General features: G+C 41.9%; 1 protein-coding gene across 2 annotated transcripts in view; it reads right to left on the reverse strand.

Moving 5' to 3' along the window:
* CNST (consortin, connexin sorting protein) overlaps positions 1–25642 on the reverse strand; it is a 357608-nt gene that overhangs the window by 268129 nt on the left and 63837 nt on the right. For both annotated transcript variants that reach the window (XM_078648798.1, XM_078648797.1), the window contains exon 3: positions 7189–7257. The gene's annotated coding sequence lies outside the window, so the exon portion shown is untranslated. The remainder of the gene's footprint in view (positions 1–7188; positions 7258–25642) is intronic.

The following is a 25642-nucleotide window of genomic DNA, read 5'->3' on the forward strand; positions in this document are numbered from 1 at the left end:
AAAATACACTATATACGTTTTAAAGTATTTTACTTCAACAGTCACATCCTGTTGCTTAGTACGTGAGAAACCCAAACTGAATAATAAAATGAAGAGTTTAAAATATTTAGAATGTTGCTATTGCCCTAAAGAGTGCTTTAATGTGCTACACTATAAGAGCATAGAGTAGCTAACTTGCCTCGAGAATTTCCTGGGCTCAGACACTGCATATCTTTTCACAGCTGTGGTAATCGGACTTCAACAGGGATTCTGTAGCAGCTCTCTGCATAAGAGTGGATGCAGCAGCAGTGTAGCAGGAACTCTCCTGAAAACTGGGCGTGAATAATTCTCAAATTCAGTGGTCAATTCATGGGGTTTATATAGGGTTGACAACTGCTTTTTAGCTCACATTGGGTGACATACTATTAATATGAGACATAATTGATCTGAACCAGCATGATGAAAATACGTCAACTCGACTACATGTTTACTTTATACAGCTGCTGTTAGTCCTTGAAATGCAGACATCACAGAACTTGCAGCAGACGTGTGTTACTTTATGTGTTAACAAAGTTATTATTTAGGCGACTTCACACTTCACAACTTCTGCTAAAGAGAACGACATCCTGAATGTGGACCAAAGGCAGACAGTCTACCTTTACATGCTCAAAATGGAATCAAGCTTTGGAGTTTAGCACGATAAATGGTGAATGCTTGAAACATTAAAGGCGATAGGTTGTTGGACTCTGACATACTTGACCACGTGACCTGTAAAGAATGTCATGATGGCTCAATAATAGATTACATAATTTTCATTAATGAATTAGTTGATTTATTTTGCTTGCGTCCATATATTAGATTGCACATGTAGTGATCACACTCTGTTTGAAGTTAAAATAAAAATTCACTTCCAAAAGCCTCCAATTTGGACTTTGGGTAAAAGCCAAGTTGGCATTCGGACATGGCGTGGTTGCTTGAACTGGAAAACACTTAATTTAATTAATTTGTAATGTACGGTGTCGACCTAACTACCATCACCGAAGAAAAGTTAACTGCTGAGTTTTATTCTTGCATGCAAAAAATAGTAATGATGCTGGGGAACATTTATTTTTTTTTATTTTTTTTACAGAGGAAGAAAAGGAGACCTTAACTGAGACTCAAGATCTAAAACTGTCCACAGAAATAAACCAGCTCATTCATAGGCATTGTATGCAGTATTCATTAACTTATTTATCTCAAATACAGTAATTAAGGAAGAAGTGTATCAGACAATAAAAAATACTAAAAAAAAAAAGAAAGCAAGCTAACTTAAACTGGCATGATTTCATACAAGTGTGGGAAAAAACCTCAAGATTGTTCTGGCAAATTGTAGCCCTGGCATGTGTGGCAAAAGTAAACACTTCTATGATTTCTACTCCACAACAGGACTGATTTGATTACATTTCTGAGTTTAATTCAAAGAGGCAGGGTAGCCAGTCCTAAGACAAGGCACTCACAGTAATAATCAGGGTAACAGTAAGAAATGTATCACAAATCAATGAAGTTCTACAACAAGGATTGGCTACCAAACAACCCCAAATATAACCCTCAACAGTGGGGTAAATTAATACAATTTCAGGATGTGGAAATTAGTTTCTGTCCATCAATTCAATACATTGATGATGCACTATATACATCCAGCCAACATGTATTTCGCTGATAGCTAATTAGCCGCCAACTTCATCAGGGCTGATGTAAGGTGCACTATTCTGGATCCTTATAGGGCACAATAAGCCTACTCAATGTGCGAGTTCAAATTCAGGTATTGTTTCATTCAAACGCAAAGTATCACTCACAAAGAGTGCCCCTTCCTTGCACGTGGTACCTGAGCGCCATTTTGTCCACGCCGGTACAACATTTAAGTGTTGGCTGGCTGTATATAATGCATCACTGATGTATTATTTGATGCATGGGACCTAATTTCTAAGAAGTAATCTGGTGGATCAGATTAAAGATACAGACACCTCATGACTCCCTGATTGGCCGTTTGATTCTTTTTGAACTCAGAGTTCTCAGAACAATTGCTTTGTACATTCTGAGTTGTATGCACAAAATAAGACTTATTGGGCCCAGAGCAGATTAAGTATCTGGCTTCATTCCACCACTGTTCTAAAATTCGATCCCTAGTTCAAGGGTGGGAAGAATTAGAGTCCGACTTGACAAGGAGGGCTTTTGTAAGGCCCCAAACATTTGCAGGAAGTAACCTAGAACACCGCAATCCATGGGCATTTAAAATTTAAACTATTCCTTGTCCCAAGAGTGCAAAATGCCACAGCCAGACTCCTACTACATTAAGACACTTGTATCCATATAGTAACATTAGTCCATGCTCTATATTGCTTATTGATTAACCAGAGAATCTTTTTAAAATTGGTTTGCATTTGCCATGACTAGTGTTTCTAAATTTCTCAGTCTCATCTTGAGCTTCGGAAATCAAGGAAATAATCTGGACGTCAAAACCAAATAGCCATCAGAAATCAACATAAACCAAGGGGAAAAAACCTTACATTTAAACTAAAACGAAATTGTAAAAACATCGGCAAATTAATAAGATTTGAATACATATCAAAAAGACAAACAAATGAATACACAGTAAAATGCACTACAAAGTCAAGGTTAGCCAACATTTTTCTACTAACTTCATCAACCATCATCTGACCTAGCACCTTAAATTATGCTACAACCACTTGTATTAACTTATAATGTTCCTCAAGCAAAGACAATAAGCACCAAAGGTTAAACAGCTATTCTACCAGGAAGCTCACTTTCACTAGATCATAAAGTAAGACAAGGAGAGGTGGATTCATAGTATTTCAAAGGGGAGGTGTACTTTATGCCTTTGTCTGGTGCGTCAGTCACACTTAATGGTTTCCCTGCCTTGAGTGCACCATGGTTAGGGAACAGGCAATCAGACATCTAGTGTGGGTGGGTGTTTGTATGGTCTTTCTTGCAACATACCCATATAGGATATCTGGTGCAGCTTGGTTAGCAGTACATCAAGACAAACAGACTTTACATCAGGAAACAGACAGAACAGAGAGACAGATCGGCAACTGGGTTCTAATTTTTGCAATACGTTGGTGTAGCCGATTATCTTATTTTAAGCTAGTACTCTAATTGGATTGCAAAGACCTGTGAATACATTGAAACGCTGTAATATGGAACGGTATACGACTAGGAATCTTTACAAAAACCCACAGTCATAATCTTTCAAAAAGAACGCAAGACATCCAACTGGTATCTTGCTGGAGTAAAAATGACCCATGACAACTTTATGACTACCTGAGTATATCTTTCCGTAAACTGAATTGTAAAGTATAATAGGAAAAAATGAAATGACAATGTCAAATAGTAGGTTGAAGTACTATGAAATGTTGCAATACCTATGAAGCAGTCTCCCCAGTATCTGCTTTTAAAGTATTTGTATCTAAATTTAAATGTATCTGATCTCAAGTTACCGCTCAGTTGTATATGCAGTGTGATGTAATGAATTTGGGAATAAATGGAAACGAACACTGTGAGAAGATGAATTATAAATTGGGGTGGTTGTGAGACCTATGTCATTATTCTGTACCATGATACATGCTGGTCAGGTTTCTTTAAATCTAACCAAAGATCAGTCCTAGGTAGCTGTGGCACTAAGCAGTCAGGCTTAACTAAAAAGAAAATAGAGTACAGAATTTATCAATACCAAAACAGTCAATAAGTGTGACTCATGATACAATTAAAAACCCACTCCGATTTATGAGAATAGAATGTCTTATCTTTAAAAAAAACAAAAAACACAACAAAATGTGATAACGGAACCAGAGTAACAGTTATTGCAAGGTTTTCATAAATCACTGTAGATGCTTCTATAGCTTTTGCATCCCTGAAGATTAACAGGAGGCTTGCCAGATGAGCTTTTAAGTACATTCATTGGTCCTTGGCACAAGTAGGGGGAGCAGGATCAGGCTTTGGGGTCTCTCCCAAAAGGTTCAACAACAGGGGTAGCCCCCTCTTTCTGAAGTCGTCTTGGTTCAGCAGGTGTAGTCTTTCTTGGTGAAGGCCTTCTTTCTGAACCCATAGATTCAGTGTTTCTTCTGTTCATTCCAAGTCCAGCAGTATTCTGAGGCTGGAAGCCATGGGTGCCACATCTATGGCAAATTTGAGTTCGTGGGTGGAGAGGATATGCTAACCAATGGGGTCAAATTTCCTACCGGGCTACCCTACCCAGTTCAATGCCAATGAAGCAGGACTAGCTCATCGTGCCTTGCTTAACTTTCACAAAAAATATTATAAAATAAGATCTTTGAGGGCACAGTGTCTGTTTGTAGTATATTTACCTGTTTCTCACTGGGTAAATAGGATGAAGCCAAATGAATCCCCGACTTCTACATGCCTGTTACACATCCTCAAAGGTGTGCCATATGACACTCGACAAGGATGTGAAAACTGAGAATCCTGAAAATAGAAACGGTGTTTATTCTGTCAAAAACAGTGTGCCACCACAAGAACAATTGTCTTGTTAGTGGTTGAAAAGGACTCTGAAATGAGCCCCTCCTCTGTTTGAGAGGAAGTTAACTCCCTATCGCGAAAGAACTAGGCACAGAAAATCTAAAGATTTTGAGCAAAGTCAAAAAGATGCACTTAAAATTATTCAAAGAGAAAAGAACACCTAAAAAACAGGCACATCTGTGTTTATGGATCTTTGCTCTGCTGAATCGAAAACTTAACTGCCATGCACACTCTGCTGAGCACATTTAGACTGTGAAGCTCCAGGCATTCTCAAAAGGAGCAGAGTCTGAATTTTCACCCATAAATAGTGATGGCTCTGCACATTATACCCTGTTTTGCTTTACTTTTGGGGGAGAATTTAGAGTTTCTACCCAAAAATAAGTTTGTAGTTTAAAAGTGGATTTCTTGCAAGCTGTAATTAAAAACAGACAGGAAATGTCTTCTATAGCCAAGTTTACCCCTTTGAGATCATTTTCAAAGATAAAGATTGTACCCATAAAAATGTGTTCCAGGACAATGCACTATAGCAGACACTGTATTGTCTATGAACAGAAAACAATAAGCTATGATGGAAATAGTTATTTTAAAATGAACTTTAGGCAACACATTTCTAGAACCGGTATATCCTACTTTAAGGCTAGCAACAATGAACTTGAACTTTTTCATATGATAATGTAGAAAGTGAAAATTCTCCAAAGGTTAAACAACAATGCTGAACTCACTCCAGAAAACGCAAAGATTCTAACATCCCAAAATACAATATCGCAATTTAACTGTAAAAAAAACCCACAAAGCTCGGAGCTGAAAACTACAGATTTCTTCTCATTCATTAAAAAAAGATAATATAAATGCCTAAAGTTAATCAATATAGCAGACTCTGAAACAGTAAAAGTACATTTTACAACACAGAAGAGTTAACAAAGCTACAGCTAAAACACATTTTAAGAACAATTACCAGAGAGCAAAAGTGTGAATTATTACCAATGTAGGTGACTACATAACAAAAAATGCAAGATCAAACATTGACAAACAAGATCAGTTGCAATAAATAGGGGCTTTGAAAGACAACTTTATGTCTGATGAACACGAAGGGAGGTAAACAAATGGACTTTGTCAAATAATGCAACCACTTTACACAGTGTTTCCCAAACTGTGGGACACAGCCAACTTTTGATGGGCCGGGAAAGTCTAAGCAATGAATTTAGATACCTTTAAATCATGTGTTTATCTTGCCACACCTGATTACGGCAAAGACAGAGGTCTAATGGCAGGCTAGGTCTTCTGATAAATTGCTGCTTATTCTTTTACCATGGGATTAGGGTTTACTTTTCTTTCTCTGACTGCAAAGTGAATTCGTAACAACCTTGCTGGAGAACAGCAAGTCAGAAAGGAAGAGTTACAGAGTGTTGTTTTTTCGCAAAACACAACAAAATGTCAATACGTGTAAGGGGACTGTATGCATCTAGCAAATTAGGAAAACAAAAGTTGTAGCATTGGTTTGACATTCTGAAATGTGTTGGAGACAGATTTTAAATTAAAGTCACTTGACTTGGTGATGACAAAAAGATAAATATTCACAGACAGCTGATTTGCATTCATTATTTGTTTGAGCTATACTTTTATAAGTAACATTGTATGCACGTGCAAAGTTAGTGGCCATTTCAGTGGGAAATATGTGATCTGTTAATGACAATGCACTACTACACAATGCTTTAGTTATATTAAAAAAATCGCCCCTCTTCATGTCCATTAAAAAGGTAGGTGGGTTGAGAAGGTTTTCCGCTCTAAAAAGTGGGTTGTAGTTCTACAATATTTGGGAACCAGTGCGTTACTGTATACCCCTAATTATCCACATATCCTCATTTTAGTCCCAACCTCTCATCTTAAAGGTTACTTTTGTCATGTTAACCTAAGCTACGGTGGGCAAGTAACCAACTCAGTGTTAAGTATTTGATTTTTATTTCTTATGAAAGTGATTCAGGTTGTTTATTATAAGTGTAGTCATGATAACTGGTTTATAGTTGAAAGACTGATCACTTTTAAAATTCAGTGGTTTGCCGCTCCTAATGAGATGCCGCTTGCAGTTTCTTTTTTATTTTGAAGGTGCGCTCAACAGAAATTACATTTGGAAAACCTCAAAAAGCTTCTGATATAACTGATCCACAAAAGCTTAAAATTTCAACTTTTAGTCTTTTCACAAGTGTCAGGCCAGCTTTAAATACTACACAAAAACCTTTGCATTTTTAAGCCATGCAACAATATTCAATCACTGAATAATCAGTTAATAAAAAAGTTATTACAGGTCTCACCCATTCAGTATGCCCAGATCATCTTAATACGAGGAGGCAGAGGCACCTCAGGGCAACCAAAATTAGCCAATTTCTGGATTCATATGCATAAATTCGCACTTATAACACATTCTGAATACTATTTGTCTGTAAAGCGAATGGCCTTTTAATGGTAATTTTAAGTTTGTTTGGCTACCCTGTTACTTCATACTTGCACACTAGAGAAACATGTAAATTAGTTCTAGTCTCCATTAGGCACCATCCACTCTTTGCAGAGGTCCATCTGTTTCAGAAGGTTCCTCCCCCCCATGGTGATGTGCTAGATCTTTTTTTTATACAATCTTATTTATGCAGGTTGATAGGGTATAGCGTAGATACCACTCACCATTTCCTCATAAGTACAACTGTCATGTTGTACATTGAAAGACCAACATGAACGGCCAGGGCAGGGAACCTGCAAAACAAAATGAGATGGAAATCAATTGTGAAGAGTGCTATGTTTAGTATTCTGTACAGATCCAACATGTTACTTTTCAACGCTAGAGTAACTGCGATGCGCCGGGTATTTACATCCATGAAGTATGCAATCAGAAATTTATGAAAGACCAAATAGTTTACAGAATTTCAATCTGCAACAGATTTCATGGCTAGAAACTGAAGCACGTTGCCTCCAAGAAAAACAACAACTTAACATTAGGTTACGTATCAGCAATGAACTCTCAGCCAAAACTACAGACTATAGAAGTGCCATATGCCATATGCCTTCATCCACAAACTCTTATCACACTTTACAAAATAGGAAGGATACTTCTAAACACACGTGTGATGTTTGTTGCCACCAGTCGCTGCTCTCACTATTTCATAAAGTAGCACAAGGTGTACTCCAGTACTTTCCAACTAACAACCAGAAGAGCAGATCTTTTCAACCAGTTGCCTAGTTTAATACACACCCTATCTGTCATCAAAAAGGCAAACTGCCAACTAAGGTCATTATACTGGTATTTTAAAGCACAGAAAAAGAAAATGAAATGGGCAAAGGGGCCAGAGGCCATGTTCGTGGAAGAGGGGTACTAAAGCTGCATGTTTGGTGTATGAAAACATTAACTGGATGAAGGGCTAGAAATTCTAGACCTGGGCAGTATAAAGCAGAGTATTAACTTAAAAGTTAAGGAAACATAACGAATAACAGGTGTTGTTCTTATTTTGATGCAAATTGTCAAGAAGTAAAAATAAAATTACGTAGCTACATATTTGGCACATATGCTACATATTACTCAAACAAACAATTAAGCTCTTTTCTCATTTCTCCATTATAAATCACATAATCTTCAAATAGTAAGAACCTTATTATCCAGAAACAGTACAGTGAACACAAATCATACTGTTAATTACGGTCTGAATTTTTTTCACCAAATTGTTCAAGCTTAGCAGAGTTCATCAAATTGTAAATTTATTTGATGTTTTAAAATGTTGTTTGAGGATGTACAGACCATTTAAAACGGCTGTTTTTTAGGTCTCGCGACCTATCGATGCGCACATGCGCATCAAGCGGAGCGAGAATTCAAGCGGCGAAAACATCATGAAACCAGCAGCTTTTTGCTGGCGTTTTCATGGCGTTTTCTTGGCGTTCATGTGAACCACATGAGCAACATGCACGCGCATTCACGGCCAGGGCTTCTCCTCCCCTAATTATTCATGGCCGGCCGCAGGCCGGCCGTACTTTCACTTTCCTGCTTCTCCTCCCCTAATCATTCATTCCCGGCCGCTCACAGCACATCAAAGGGCTTCGCCCAGCGTGCGCTCTGCATTCTCTCCCCAGCCAGCTTCCCCCATCCCTCGCACCCCCTCCTCCTTCAGGCCCCCACCATTTGCTTCCTGCCTCAGCAGTCGGTAAGCCAGCTGGCGCTTCATGCTTTTACTGTAATTTGCTTGCAGGTAAATACATTTTTCACTTAAGGTGTGCGTTATTTTAGCAACAATTGCCTGACGGTGAAAGACTAACAAAAAAGAATATTTTTTTTTTCTTTAAGCCACACCTTTGATTCCCATCGCCGAGCTTACTGACCCCCGCCGCATGACGCTCTCAATCTGTTTCCATACTTTAATGCACTTCGAGCCCTGGATACAATGAAGACGGGCACAATGAGCACAGAATGCAGAGACCGATGTAGCTTTCCATCGCTACTGTGCAGTGCAAGATGCAAACCAGAAATCGAAGGCAAATGTATCTCAAATACTTTCACACACTTTAAACGACACCCACTGCACACATCTTTCTATCGGCAGATTTACAGTCTTAACTGCAAAACAGCTTGACTCCATTTTCGGCGCACGTGGGTGGGATACGCGCCTTTCATAGAGTTCCCGCAGAAACATCGCTATTAGCATCACTGCCATTAGCACTCCTTCCCCTGCTCCGGAGTACGCTGTGGCTCTTAACATGGCACTGACAAAAGTCCCCTGTGGCTTTTCTGCCTCCGCCACCCCCCAAGGTGGTTGCATGGATGTCTCTGAAGTGCAATCAGTGTGTTGGGACCCTGTTACAAACGCTCGATCCATTACCTGAATGCAAATCGTCATTAGTTCTTACTATATATCCAAGAGGATCCGTACATATCGTAGGAACACGATGAAAGACGGCAGCATCAACTCTTACTGCACTGCCTTGCTTCTCTGGCGCCTAACAATAGAACGGAGGGCCACTTCCCCGCTCCACACCTTCATGCGAAAACCGATCCAAATTCCATCTGCACAAACATTTGTCGATGTGGGCACCAACGAACCTGATACAGCACTGTTAAAAATCAGACAGCAAGACACCACAGCTGTGACCTTTAAAGAGAAGGATCCCAACAGGTGGCAGCGGCAAACAAGCATTGGCATAGCCAATAGGTCTCGCTTGGGGACCTTATAAGTATTTAGTTACAAGGATATTGTGCTGCAAAACAAAATACTTATAAGGTCCCACAAGCGAGACCTATTGGCTATGCCAATGCTTGTTCTCTAAGACATTGCTCTACTCGGAGTTGTGTTTGGGACTCTAGATGCCAAGGTGGCCTGTATTTTTTATGTGGCAGAAAGATTCAGACCCGTGTTTGTTGGACTCCAGATCTCTATCTTTCTGCCACATATATTCCCATAGCATTTTGTGAGAGAAAAAAAAATTAAACTGAGAATTCGTCTAAATGGATAATGTTTCGAATGCCATTGAAAATCCAGTAATGGAAACAAAAATGTATAGGTCACAGCGTACCAGACAGTGCAGCGGTCTGGTTTGCTAAAGACATTTTGGGGACATTTACATAGTTGACTTCGGAATGCATTGCACCCATTGCCTTTGTGGTTTGTAATTCAAATTTCCTGGCATTCTATTTTGTGGCTTTACTTGCTTTTGGCTGTCCAGCTCAAAGCTAGTCGCTCCCATTGCCCAAACATTGTTTACTGTATTCTTCCATGTACTCACTTTATGTACAAAGGCCTCTAAATCTTCTTCTCATCAGGGAGCTTGGTGTCTATTTTGATTTCTCGACTTCAAAGTGAGAGGATTTAGGTGACAATCATGACGGCTATTGGGATCTGCTTGAGGAAGGCTGTAAAACACAACAAAATGTAAATGTCTGTAAATTAACTGCGCTGACTATCAAATCAATGCATTGGGTGATGACATTTCCATACATTATCGTTTGTGCGCTGTATATGTAATGTAAATGTGATTTGTAAAGCGCAAACTTTTGCCAGAGGGCGTCTTGGCGCTACCAGAGGTGGGCATAGGTGCAGTTCAGTTGGAAAAAGAGGCTACTTGCTGGGCCTTGGGGTCTACTAGTCTTGCAAGAAAAGCCAAGTTTTTATAGCCTTTCTAAAGACGATGAAGGAGGGAGAAGCTTTTAGTGTCAATGGTAGGCTGTTCCAGAGCACTGCAGTGGTCCAGAAAAAGCTCTTGCCACCCCAAGTGATCCTCTTAAATGAGGGGCTGTCAGGTTCGTGGCAGAGCCAGAGAGAAGAATCCTTCCTGGGATATACCAACTAAGCTTCTACTTGAAGAGTAAAGGTCCATGGCCATGCAGTGCTTTATAGGCCAGGTATAAGGCCTTGAACTTGCAGCGTTGTCTGACGGTTAGCCAGTGGAGTTTCCTAATGGCTCATCTAGCAGATTCAGATTTTGGAATTTTTAAGAGGAAACGTACGACTGCATTTTGCAGAGTCTGGAGTCTTTTCAGGGGACAAATTGCAAGGTTAAGGTAAAGAATATTACAAAAGTCAATCCTTGAAAGTATCAGGGCAATGATCACAGTTCTGGGGAGGACATTTTTCGATCTTTTTTACCAGACTCAGAGAGCCAAAAGCGGCGGCTGTAATTCTGTTCACCTGATCTTTAAGCTTCAGTTTGGATCCCTAGGTTCGGAATACGGGCCACCAGAATCTCATCGTTGACTGTATCGAATGCGTGGAGAGATCCAGCAGGAATCAGGGCTGCCGTCCCCCTCTTATGGAACTTTTCTCAGATTTCTTCCGTGGCTATTATCAAGGCGGATTCTGTACTCCGGTTTTTCCTGAAACCGTATTGTGTATCGTCTAGAAGAGAGTTTTCTTCTAAATATTCTGAAAGTTGTATATTCAACATTTTCTCTGCCACTTTGGCGTTGAAGGGAAGCCTTGGTATAGACCGATAATTGTTAGGGTCCAATGCATTTAAGTGGTCCTTTTTTTATTTTTTTTAGAAAGGACTGAAACAGAGACCCGTATACTGTATAATTTTATGTAATGGTCGTTTCAATTGAAGATGTGTGGTCTGTACTGGCAATATGCTACCATACCATGCATACTCAACTGTGCACCACTAAACTCTTGCAACTGCACTCTACATCAGTTCACACTACGCCACTCCACACAGTGTCACTGCACTCTTCTCTGCACCACTTCACTCTATGCCAGTGCAGTCAACCCCACACTACTTTACTATGCGCCACTGCACATTACGCCACCCTACTCTAACACTGAACTATGCCACTGCACTCCACACCACTTTAATCTAATCTACTGTGCGCCACTGCATTCTACTCTGAACCACACCAGGCCACTGCACCGTATACCAATGCATTCTACATCACTTTACTCAAAACAAATGTACTCCACGCCAATCTACTCTGCACCACTGTACTCTATGCCACTGCTCTCTGCGCCACTCAATGCCAATGCACTCTACTGTACTTTGCACCACTCTACTCCATACCAGTGCACTTTACCCCACTCCACTATGCACCACTGCACTCTTTACCACTGCACTCTACTCTGAAACAATCTACTCTAGGCCACTCTGCATCACCCCCACTCTATGTAATTACACTCTACCCTGCACCACTCCACTCCATGCCACTTCACTCTATTCTGAAAACACTGCTCTCTTCACCACTGAACTCTACGCCACTCTACTCTGCATCGCTCCACTTTATGCCAATGTACTCCACGCCAATCCACTCTAAGACACTTCACTCTACTCTGAAACACACCACTCCATGCCACTGCAGTATACACCACTGTATGCCACTCGACTCTACTCTGCAACACGGCTCTCTGCCACTAAACCCTACGCCAAAGCTCTCTACATCAATTTACTAGAAACAAATTCACTACGCCATTGAACTCTATAGCAATCTACTCTGCACGTCACTATAATATACGCCACTGCACTCTACACCAATACACTTTATGTCACTCTAGTCTACACCGCTGCACTCTACAACACTCTACGCTGCAGCACGGCACTCTGTGCCACTGAACTCTTTTCTGCACCACACTATGCCACTGTAAACCAATGCACTCTACATCACTTTACTCAAAACCAATGCACTCATAAGCCAATCTACTCTGCACTCTACATCACTGTGCCACTCCACTCTATGCCTCTCTCTCTACTCAGCACCACTCTACTTTATGCCAGTGCACTCTATCATACTCTACTATTCACCACTACACTCTACACCACTTCAGGCTACGCCATTCCAATCTGCAACTCTGCACTCTATGCCAATGCACTCTACGCCACTATTCTATACCACTTTACTCTACCCAGCACCACTCCACTGTACCCTGCACCACTCCACACCACGTCACTCTACTCTGAACAATCTACTCTACACCACTGCACTCTACACCATTCTACTCTATACTGCGCCATTCCATTCTATGCTAGTGCAATCAATGCTGCGCCACGCTACTCTACTCTACACCATGCCACTGCTCTCCACCCTGCATCACTATACTCTACCGTGCACCACTCCACTCTGAAACAATCTAGTCTACGCCACTGCAGTCTACGCCACTTTACACTGTGCCACTCTATGTCTTTGCAGTCTACTCTATGTCACTGTGCTCTAAACCTCTGCACCACTACACTGCTCCACTCCAAGCCACTGCAATCTACTCTACACTGCCCTACTCTACGCCACTGCACTCTATGCTACTCTAAGTCACTACACTCTATGCCAGTGCAACAATACTCAAAAACAATGCACTCTACACCAATCTACTCTGCACCACTCTAGGCCACTACCACACTCAACTCCACATTATGATCCACTGATACTCTATTCTACTGCACTCAGCTCCACTCTATGCCATCTACGACACTACTCCACTCTACGACGCTCTATGCAGCTCCCTCTATGTCACTCAATGTCACGTTACTTCACTCCATTCTATGACACACTACTCCACTCTATGCCACCCCACTTCACTCTAGGACAATCTACTTCGCTCTACTCAACACCCCCTATGCCACTCCACTCTGCACCACCCCACGGCAATCCATGCCACTCCACCTACCTCAATCCCGACACTGTACTCCGTACCACTCAACTCTATGACCTATCAGTCTACAACACTATTTTCTGCAAAACATGCTTGTTTTAAACGTTTCTTTAACAGTTTTCCGTGGACCTGTGGACGGTTTCATTAACAAATGGGGAATCGCTATTTGGTAAGGATGCCCTAAGCACAGCCCTTCCAAATTTAGAATGCATTTCTAAACCCATTTACAATGCAGCTATCTGTTGCCGAATCACAAAATGGATTTAGTACATTTAAAAAAAGAATAAATAAAAAAAAAAAAAAAAAAGATATTTAGCTGTAAAAACTCCTATGATTTAGTGAAATGCTGGCATAGCAACCACTAAAAGGCTTTATACAACTGGCCGAGCAATTCTGCAATCTGCATTAAAGTACATCGACAATTTTTCATACAATATTTTACTTTACAGAAACATGAAAACACCAATGAGCTTAGCTTTCGACTTTTTCAATACACTACACGTCTTAAGCACAGATCAGTTCAGTTCAAAACGTCTTTATTGCGATAAAATTCATCATAAAAGACCACATACAACGTCCCTCTTCCAAAGTAGGTTAATCATCCAAATTATACATAATTAAAAAACACATTAATTTAAATACATAAAACAGCATTAAATTGACATATTTAGACGTTCTAGAAATACAATACGATTAAAAAGAAACATCAGATTATTAATTAACTAACAGGTAGCAAATTAGTGCCTAGCTCTAATAACCCAGGCCCAACCCAAAAATTTGGCTACAGCTACGGCCACCGGGATTGATGTTATAGTCCTCAGCCTCCACAAGGCTTCCTGGCCCACCCGTGTTCTCAAGTTCTTACAAATTGGTTTTAGCCATTTTCTCCTAGGGGCTAGGTATGCAGGGCAAACAAAAAAAGACGTGACCTATAGACTCTATCTGGTCACAACACCACGGGCAAGTGGCCAGAGACTGTCCCCCCATTTGTGTGTAAAAATCTTAACGGTAGTGCCCCAACTCTAAATTGGTGATTCAATTTCCTGTCTAAACTCTTAGTAATAGCATCCCAGTAGTTTTCAAGCAGAGGATCAAGCTTGTGAGTTAGAAACCAACCAGTCAAGGAAGCTATATCCGACTGGGCAATAAGCTGGTTTCTTAGAGCCGCCCAGTAAAGATCCTTAAATGCCTTTTTAGGAGGAAAAGCATTTCTTCCGGGGTCCAACCACCACTCGCTTAGGCCCATAATCTCCAATATGGATTTGAGACATTTGAACCACGGTATGTTTCCAGAACCCACTATAGATCTCACATCCTGGATTTCCTTTGCAAAGGAAGCAAGTTCTGGAGTTGTCCATATCCTCCTCCAAAGTGCAACAATCCTAAAACGTGCTGCATCCTCAATTGATTGACAACCAAGATCTATCAACAGGGGTTTCATTGGGGTAGATTGGGGCAGACCAGCCAAACAACGTAAGAATTTATTTTGCACTCTAACAAGATGAGACAGATCAGAGTAACCCCAAAGGTCCGCACCATACAAATTTGCCTAGCTTATTTTTGCATTGTATATTTTAAGTGCAGGACCAATTCTTTTTGTTAAAGAGGCTCTGTTCCTTGATAAAACAACCAGTCAGATGGGCAAACTTCAGGGAGAGAACATCAATCTGGGCTTTCCATCTAGCTCTATTGTCAAGAACAACCCCCAGATAGGTCATCGTTTCCACCTGCTCCAGCCTTATGCCATTCAAGCTGACATAACCCGCCTTAGGTCTATTTTTAGTCAACACCATCAATTTGGTTTTGCTTACATTGATTTGGAGATCATTACTCTTGCAAAATAACTCAAATTTATTAAGTGCTGTTTGTAAACCCTTTTGGGTTTTGGACAGGATAAGGGTGTCATGAGCAAAAATAAGGAGTGGGAACTTTGTACCTCCCAGCACTGGAGCATCCGTCGGGGTGTCCGTAAAAAACTGCACCACTCGGTTAATAAATGATTAAAAAAAAAAGAGTTGGTGCCATAACACACCCTTGGCGGACACCACGAGTCACTGGGAATCTCTGGGTAACCTGTCCCTGCCTTCCCCATCTGACTTGTGCAAAATTCGCTCCATGTAGTCTTATGACCAAATTCAAAAGATTACTTGGCATGCCCATGTTGCCCAAAGCCTCCCATAACTTAGCTCGGGGGACAAGATCGAACGCAGACTTTAGATCTATAAACGCCGCATAAATAGTTCCTCCACCCAGGGAAACCACCTTCCAATAGATGAGAATAAATCTAAGGACCTGATCGATAGTACGGACACAGGTTCTAAAACCGGCCTGCAGGGGAGATAAGATGTTCTCAATGTCCATCCAGGCCTGGATTTTAGCCAGCACCATCCTGGATATGATTTTTTTGGATGCCGTCTATCAAGCTAATAGGACGATAGTTTCCCGGGATTGATCGGTCCCCCTTTTTGAATATAGAAAGAATTTCCGCCCCCTGCCAAGAATCCGGGATCGGAGCCCCCTTTGCTATTGCATTTGCAAGAATGGTTATGTACGGTACCCATATCCCGGGAGCATGCTTAAATAGGTCTTCCGGGATACAGTCCATACCTGGGGCTTTACCACCTTTGGTTAGACCCAACGCGATCTCAACATCCTTGGGCTCAAAAACAACGGGGTCACCCTGCGCCCTAGGCAATGAGGCAGTTAATTTCGGGCCTCCAATGGCCACGGTTTCAAGACCCCTAAACTGCAACTGAAAATGTTCTACCCATACGTCCGCAGCAACATGGTTAGTAGGGATTTGTTGTTCTAAACCACTACCCCATTTGACAATCTGCCAAAACTTGGTCTGGTTAGTAGAAAGACTAGCCTCATATAGGTCCTGCCAGTGGCGATCGTCCCAATCTCTCTTTGCCTCAAACAATGACTTTTTATACTCTGCCCATGCCTTCCTAATGTCTAGGCTAACACGGCTTTTTAAAGCTGTAAACAGGACTCTATGTGCCTGACGGCACTGTTTCGTATACCATTTGTGGCCTGGTTTAGCTATCGATATATTTGTGGGTTTAAAATTTTTTGAGAAAAGGGCTTTCAAGGAACTAAAGAGTTGATCATGTAGTATACTTAATTGCACCAGGTTGTCCGCGGATTCAACCAATTTTTGCATAACATGCAAAGTATTTAAAACTATATGGGATATCTCATCCAAAGCTGCAGGGTCTTCTACTATCCTGCTCCACCTCACCCTTCTCTTATCATTTGTTAGAAAGGTCTCTGCAGTGGCACACTCGTTGTCATGAGTGTGGACTGGGTTGCATTCATGCTCCAGGGTGAGGACCAGAGGGTTATGGTCACTCTCCGGGCGGGGTTGAACAAACATGTCCACCAACGATGCCCAACACTCAACCTTTAGTAAGATGTAGTCAATTATGCTTGATCTAGTGGGGTTGTCGAATGTAACTCTACCAATTTTATCAGAGTGCGATCGGCCATTTACAGCACTCAACCCCCATTCTAGGCAAAAACCCAACCAGTGTAGAGCAGCTTCAGTCCCTTTCTTAATTGGTGGTAATTCTAGGGGAGGAACATTACAGAGCTTATCTTCTTCCAGTGTTAAAGCCTCCCCACCACTCACATAAGGCTCAAAAGTGCAATTAAAATCCCCAGCCACAATAAGAAACGTATCCCTCCCTATCTCACTAAGAAGAGAGTCGAGCTCCTTTAAGATGATCACCGGACTCCGCCCCCCAGGTAGCCCACGGGCGTAGACATTAACAATAAAAATATCTCGATGGTTGGGTCTAGTAAGTTTTATCCCAACAATATCAAGGTTGTGCACAATCACCCCAGTGGGCCTATAATTAACTGTCTGCCTTACCCAAATGGTGAGGCCTCCTGACACCCTTCCTTTTTTCATCCTAATAGCAGGTTTATAAAAATTCAAATAACCTAGGCGATAAAGAGGTTTTATTGCTCAAGTTTCCTGAAATAAGACCATATCATGTAGATCCACGAAACCGGCCCACTCACCAATATCTAACCTACTATTCAACCCTGCGATGTTCCATGAAACTATTTTAAGAGGGGCGACTCGACTAACCGACTGGGATGGAACTATATTGCAATCTGGGTACTATCTACCTCCATCGGGGATTCTCTACCTAACAGCACTATATTACTGCCACCTGGTATAACTTAACTCTCCATGTGTACCAATCTCTGGTAGTAAACTACCCAGTTGTCTAGACAGATCGTTATCATCTTTATCGCCAGCTTTATTGGGAAGTCAATCCACATCCTCCAGGTCTGTGAGGGGATCAAACCTGTTGAACACAGGGATAGGGTGCACCACCCTATGAAACGGATTTGCACCCATAGATCCTCTCTGGTAAAAAATAGGGTGCTAAATGTAGCGCCCATTTTTAGTACCTGGATAAAAATAATCTAGGCCCAGGGATTGGATGTCGCCTTCTCGACCGAACCTAGGTTCTCTTCGAATATGGTCTACTACCCAGGGATCCCTAAAATTTACTACAATACAATCCCCCTCTAAGTCTTTGGGGTTGTTACCCACCCAGTGCACCCTTCTAACTCCCAAAATCTCGGTGTTCGAGGAGGGGGGGGGGGGGAAAGAGTCCTGTTCCTATTTAACCAAAAGATCACCTTATTTTTTAGCTCCCTATATGATTCCGATTTACCTACCCCCAAGGCTCGAACACCCACCTATACAATAGAGTAGGGTGCTCACTCTGGGGGAAGATTTAAACTAGGAAGGTGATCTTTACGGACTTCATTGTCCTGCTGTGGTTGCCTAATAGGCCTTCTACCAGCTGATAATCCACTAGGTGCAGGCTGCGGTTTGGGCCCCGACTCCATCACCCTCCCACCAGACCTGGTAGAACCCATTGGTTGTTTCTTCGGGCAAGGTTGTATTGGAATACTATTCAACTTCTTGCCTGAAGCCTCAACGGGCGCCCTAGCGATATTACCAGGACCCGGACCCCTTAAAGTAGTATCCCGGGTTTTAGAACTGGCCATACTTTTTGTCAGGTCAGCCAACAAGAGTTACCTGTGACCTGTTTCTCGATCTGGTCTAATTTAGAACTGATCATCCTAGTTCTCTCTAGGAGTGGCAACATCAGAGATTTCAGCAGGATTTCAATTTTGCCCAGGAATCCACTCTCATCAATAAGGCAATTAGGGGATTGAATAGCTACAGTTGGAGCCCTAGGTGGGTTCGGGGGCTGGACAACAACTGGTAGGGCCGGGGTAGTAATCTTCTTTTGTACTTTAGCTTGGCGGCCCTTCAGAGGGCCACCCCCGCTTTTCTTGCTAATAGGTTTGTTCTTAGCTGGTGACCCCTGGTTCAGAATTGGGGGGGATAAAATAGATAGCTCTGGAGAATTGTATAAACCAGTGTTACCACTACTAGAGATCAGACTCGAAGGAGACAAATCTACACTAGAAGAATCTAGGTCTTCACCAATGTCCACCAACCTAGTTTCTTCACCTATAGGATTTGTGGGTACCAGGAAGACCGCCAACCCTATACGGCCTATAGACGATCGTTTCCCCGTTATTAAATCCAGAGACAAGCGCTTCTCTGCAAAAGCAATTTCCTTTTCAAGTATAGTGGAGGCTCTCTTAAAAAATTGATCCAGAGTGCCTGTAGCCACCCCACCTGAGGAAGCGAGTGTAACAGGTCTATTCTTTCCAGACCGTAATGACATAATAACTTCAACAAAAATGATTTACAACAAATATCATCACAATCGTGCATGATCAAAACAAACTTAGTTGGTTATGAATGTGACAACAGTCCATAGACGAGGAGCCAAAGAAAGAGGGGGGGCCCAGCCCGGCCTTGGTCGACCTTAGACAGACGGCCCGCCCTTTGCCCGAGCTTCGCCCCGGCGCGTCCCACGCGCGGGCCGGAAAAGGAGGCGCAGCTAAGTAGATGAGGTAATGGGCGGGAAGAGGGTGTGCAGAGGGCCAGGTGCGACTGATGACTCGTGCACTGGCCTGTGGTCCTCGCAGTCCCGTCGTCGACTGTTGAGCTCCACTGCTCAGTCCGGTGTTGAATTCAGCGTGCCTAGCAGGTTAGCAGCAAAACAATCCCGTAGTTTGCACAGAAAAGTATTTGCACCCTTTAAGCTACGGCTGCGAGCGGCTCCCGCGGAGCGGGGGGCCGCGAGCCGTATATGTGCTCACAAGGATGTGATGGGCGGGAAGAGGGCGTGCAGAGGGTCAAGTGCGACTGATGACTCGCGCACTGGCCTGTGGTCCTCGCAGTCCCGTCGTCGACTGTTGAGCTCCACTGCTCAGTCCGGTGTTGAATTCAGCGTGCCTAGCAGGTTAGCAGCAAAACAATCCCCGTAGTTTGCACAGAAAAGTCTTTGCACCCTTTAAGCTACGGCTGCGAGCGGCACCCCTCAATTCTTGACTGCAAGCACAAGGTATATGCAAGGCCACTGTTATTATGCATCAAACCAGCACAAATTATGTGGCATGGAAAGGGCTATGTATGGAGACTATCGTAAGGCATTGGTAATTAACAAATATTGCATTTAACATAGTAAGACAGTAGTTAAAAACAGATTCCATTGCTTTAGAAACCCTAGACTACTACCCCGAGCAAGGAAACTACACATACTTGCATGAATACACAAACACACACACTAAGCTGATAGCAACAATTGACTTGCATTAGAAAACAGTTTATAATTTCGGAAACAGCAAATCCTCTTCGACCTAGCAGATAAACTGTAAAATGCATAACTGGACCATTTTTAGGTCTCGCCTGCTGCATCTACACTATGGGTTAGAAGCCCCGCCCATCTTTTTCTTTGGTTCCTCTAACTGCCCTTTGTAAATGCCAGCTTTTATTTGGTGAATACGCTTAGTAGTTCCCCCTTTTGGACTTTTTGTATCTTCTCATGAGGACTGCCCCTGTTACATGTGCTCTTACTTTTCAGGTTATTTAGGATACTTTGAGAGCACTCTTTTTTGTTGGCCTGCCTCTGTTAGTGTTGTGTTCTGCTTACTTCATGCACCGGCTTCTTTTATTTGGTTTCATCCCGTGTGTTTGAAATGTTTTGCTTTTCTTCCTGTACGCATTTCACCCCTCCAGATTACTGTGTGTTTGAAATGTTGGCTTTTCTTTCTGTACACATCAGGGATGTGGAATTCCTATAGCCCGACGCCCAGGACATATTGTTTGGGGTCAAGGGCAACAAGTTTTAATGTGTATTTTGTCCTTGGGACAAGCAGGCCCAACCCCCTGCAGCACAGACCCTTTGGCTGCCAGTTTGCAGTACCACATTAATGATCAGGGAAGGGCACTGCCTGCAGTTAAGTTGTTTTGTGTGTGTGCATATGTTAATGCTGTTCAAACTTGTATTTATGGTTCATTAATTGAGAGCCTTTATTATTAGGCTGAGCGCTCTCAGTAAATGCAAGTTCTGACTGCACTACTGACAGTGGTTCCAGTATAAAAATGTGGACACACGGTTTCAAAGTTTAGCAATATGAGACTATGCAAAATGCTCCCAGAATGCTCTCTGATTAGATGCAAATATTTGCAGAAGCTTGAAAGCAAGATTAATGATTCTCTGCTTTAAAAATAAAAAGTCCCTAAAAATGAAAGTAGGAAAACATTTTTTTTGCTAAACTACTGTAAAATTTCAGGTTCCATTTCTTTGCCGCATCATTTAGTAAAATGTGTTGCTGCATGCTAGTATTTCCCCAAAATATTCATATTAGAAAATCAGTGTAATCAGTTTCAATAAGATTTTGGGAAACATAAAAATTAACAAGCATTGGCAAAGCCAGTAGGTCTGAAATGGTGGTCAGCTTTTTCGTTTTGGCAATGCGTGACTTGTTGTGGGTTGGGTTTTTGTAAAACCTTATTGATGTGGGAGCTGCCGGACCCTCACCGTTATAACAAACAATGGCAAAAGCAAAAATTGTTTTTGGTCTCAAAAAAGCACACACTGCCACATTAGTTATTGGCACTGAACAAAACTACTTTGTGTGCCGATAAGCCCCTTATGAAAGAGCAGAATGCTGTCACTCACGTGAAGCCAGCCGATACAGAGAGAGAATTTTAATAAACACTAAAGTTCATGGTTAACACCAGACCAAATTAGGGGCCCAATTATTAAAGAAAGTTTCAAAACTGCACCCTTGATTTATGTCCTTGCATTAAGGGCAGCTATATGGCTTTCGTGACTTCACAAGAATTTACAGCAGTAGGGCAAGAACTAGTACTCCTAGAAAATATTTGTGAACTGCATTTTAGAATGAGCAAATATGCATGTGTAGATTTGCTCATGTGAAAACCTGAGTGTTTGCAAGTTTATTTTCCCTCCAATCACTTTTTTCCCAACTCTGGAAGAAGGTTTACGTCTGCCATTGTAGGGAGTACATTTCCAACATTTCTCAGTATTGGAAAAGATTAGAGAAGAGTTGTTGAAAACCCTTAAAACATGCAAGTTAGTAGGTTTGCACAGACTCAAAAGGACATTCCAACCTTGGAACTATTGTTTACCACTTCCTTTAGTCCCAGTATGTAGATCTGTGGAAACATAGTAACATAAAGGGATTACTAGTATTCAAACACTACTATGGTATGAGCCCTTGCATAATCAGAGAGGCTATATAAGAGCTCTTTTATAACGAGATTGCGGCCATAATTTGTCGCCGCACAACATGGCACCAAAGGGACAAGAGGATTTTGTTACAGGACAAGTAGATTTATGAACCAACCTGCCCCATGGACAAGTAGATATTTTAATAAATTCCACACCCCCGACACATTCAGTGCTAATAAACTTTCTGCCATTGTTTTATTTACATTGCAGATCAGCATTTCTCTACATTTCTGTAGGAACGGGAGAGCCAATGCAGAGACTTGAACCCGTTCCAAAGTTGACAGCTCTTGATGTTATGCCACATCCTCTCACTAAAACAATCGGCATCTTTTGGTGTTTTGGTCTCCTTTTGTTTCCCTGGCACACCCACCATGTACTCAATACCCCGGGGTGTCTGCTTAGTTATGATTTCAAACAACACTAGTTTAAAATGATTCTTGTCTTTTCAGTTTCGTAATTCTTAGCAAACGTTTTGAAATTGGTATAATTTTTTTTCCCTAGAAAGACCTCTGCCTATGGAGAGGCGACAACACAATTCCTATTAACGGCAAAACATGTTCATTCTTTCCGTGGTAATGTTGTGCAGCTTATTGAAAGAAAATGTGAGTGCTATTAAAATTATATGTTCAATTCTTTGATAAATGTATTGTTTTCCATACGCGCCTTAATTGAATTCATACAAAAAGTGCGCCTTTGCCCAAGTTTTCCTCTGGAATTATTCATTCTTCCAACATATACAATACATTCTGACTAATTCTAAATGGCTACTGCATTTATTCGGAAACCGGGGCTAGTGATTTTTCCTTCCTCCATTTCTGTGGTGACATGTAAGTTTAGCACTGGAAACATTTAGTTTCCCATTAGTTGTTTCACCTTCCAGGACCTGGTTGCATGGATGGTAATTGGCTGCGGTGGTAGGAGGTCCCTCTGGCCAGTGGTTTGCTGGATGCAGTGGCTGGTTTCATTTGTATTGAGCAAGAAAACAAAATAGGGGAGCAGTATGCCATATCTTGACCAGCTCTCTTTCCCTCTGATTGCAACTCTGTCAGTTATGAGGCTGCTACTGGTGAGCAACATCTATTCGACTTCTTTTGTCAGTTAGAGACACTCAATTATGGGTCTCCCAGTCTGGCCTGACTAGACGATGACCCCCCCCAGACTGGACCTCTCACCTGCTCTAACTACTTCAGCAGAGCACTCCAACAAAATATAAGACACTAGGGTAATTGCTGCTCGCCAGTAATTCATTGAAATAACTTGTTGAGCGAATAATTCGAAAGCATTTTGCGTATGAAATGCAAGCAGTCCAGTTTTGGAATTCAGGGGCAGTGTGTGACTGGTATTACAAAGTTAGTTGGTTGCATTTCATTTGCAAAATGCTTGCAGTTTTGTTTGCCTCATGCCCGTCACCGACTGCCAGTCATAGATGCACAAGGAATAACATGAATATTTACTGCTATAAGCTTGCAATATTGCTTCTATGAACAAGTTGGCGTTTCATAATCTCGAATGTGTTATTTGAGTGGTAAAGTTTGATGATCATTTCATGTGCTGTTAAAACAATGCTTTATGTCCGGCTTGCTCAGTTGGCATCTGTTCATCAAAGCATCGAAATGATGCTGGAATAAGACATGCTGGTGTTGTGAAATCAGGTACAGTCAAAACAGAAGCTCTATAGCAGGCTGTTAGTGGCAAGTGATTGGTTATGGTGAGTGGCAGCAGCAAAGGAAAAAAAAACATTTTCTGAACCACCGTTGCCAATACTGTAAAGAGTGAAGGGGAGAACAAGTAAATCCCCTGGAGGTAAATGCATTCAGAAATTGCTTAGTGTTTTGGACAACGTGCTTGCCTATACAACAGTTTTGAGTGCTGCCATTGGAAACATTTCTTTGTATGTTATATCCTCTGCTTGTATCTCAGCCAGTGCTCTGCGCGCCTGTGACAGTCAGCCCTCCAACACCACAGCCAGTGTCCTTGCACCATAACACGCACCAGAGTACAACAGGTGCAGCAGCACCAGGCTCACACATTTGGGGGACCTGCTACTCCAAACCCAGTGTTTGTTTTCTACTCTAAAATAGGCCAAAGGATCCCATTTTCATTGCTCACTTTAGAACTCCATGCGCACTTGCTGCCCCACTAGCATCACAACCAGTGCATAACAAAACGTGTTTAACCACAATCAGCACTGGTGCTCCCACAGCACAGCACTGGTGCTCCCACAGCACAGGTCACACAATGGTCGCCGCTCCTGCAACCGCTGATCACACAACAGCCAGCGCCCTCGCCCCACAGCCAGTGTTTGCTCACCACAACCTTTCAGGTGGGTGAGCCACTGAAAGCGTGAGCCAGGCGCCTGGCTCTGCTCGTGGTCCTGGTAAAACCTCAAGCCCTTTGAGCCCAGCTTTCATTTGGCTTCCAACTGCCTTTCTCTACCCAGGATGTGGCATTATACAGACCGGGATGCTAACTGGGGAACCAGGTTAGAGTCTTGGCATCAACTCAATATCCCGTGATTCTGGGCAAATCACTTAAACTCCCCATCCCTATAAACAATTTTGTATGACCTTGTGTAATGGAACTGGTGCTCATGTAAAGTGCTTCAATAACCTTCGGGTCAAGCCTGCACTATATTTTGAAAAATACACAGACAAAAACACCACATTGATCCCCATTTATTGGCCGATTTGAACAAAGTGAAACCAGAAAACCTAGACGCATGTGCCTTCCTCGCTTGAATTGTGACATCAGGTAAATTATTGAATTCATGAAAACTCTTTTTTTGCTTCATTATCGTGTATAAAAGCACTTCTAGATATGAGATTTCAGACTACCAGTTGTACAAAAACAACACTTCAAATAAGTACTTCGCAATGCAGTGCTTTAATGTGCTCATTACTGTCGAAGTGTCCACGTTAAAGAACAGTAGATGTTGTAGCACCCAGGATAATCTGCTGCAAGGCTAAATACTTATAAGGTCCCACAGGCGAGACTCATTGGCTATGTCAATGTTTGTTTCAAGGACCTGGAGGCACGTATTTTTAAACTGCAGCTTTGAGAACCATGTGAGATTGCTAGAATTCGCACAATTTGAGATCCCAAGGAAAAAAGCATGTCAGGTATATCCCCCTCAATTTTTTCTGTGCGTTTCAGGAGGAAGTACTTCTAGATAGATCCGGAAAAAATATAACACATTTAAAAAGAAAAATAATATATATGTAAAATCTGATTTAGAAAATCAGGATGAAAATAAATCACGTTCATACTTAACAAAACTTAAAAAACAAGCTGTGGTCTAACACTTGAGGGAGACATTTTTTACTGGAAACTGAAGCTCATGCAGCAAATAAAGACCAATAAGGAATGTCTTCAAGTATGTGG

Source organism: Lissotriton helveticus, chromosome 6 (genome assembly GCF_964261635.1).
Source record: "Lissotriton helveticus chromosome 6, aLisHel1.1, whole genome shotgun sequence".
In the NCBI taxonomy this organism is placed as follows: Eukaryota; Metazoa; Chordata; class Amphibia; order Caudata; family Salamandridae; genus Lissotriton; species Lissotriton helveticus.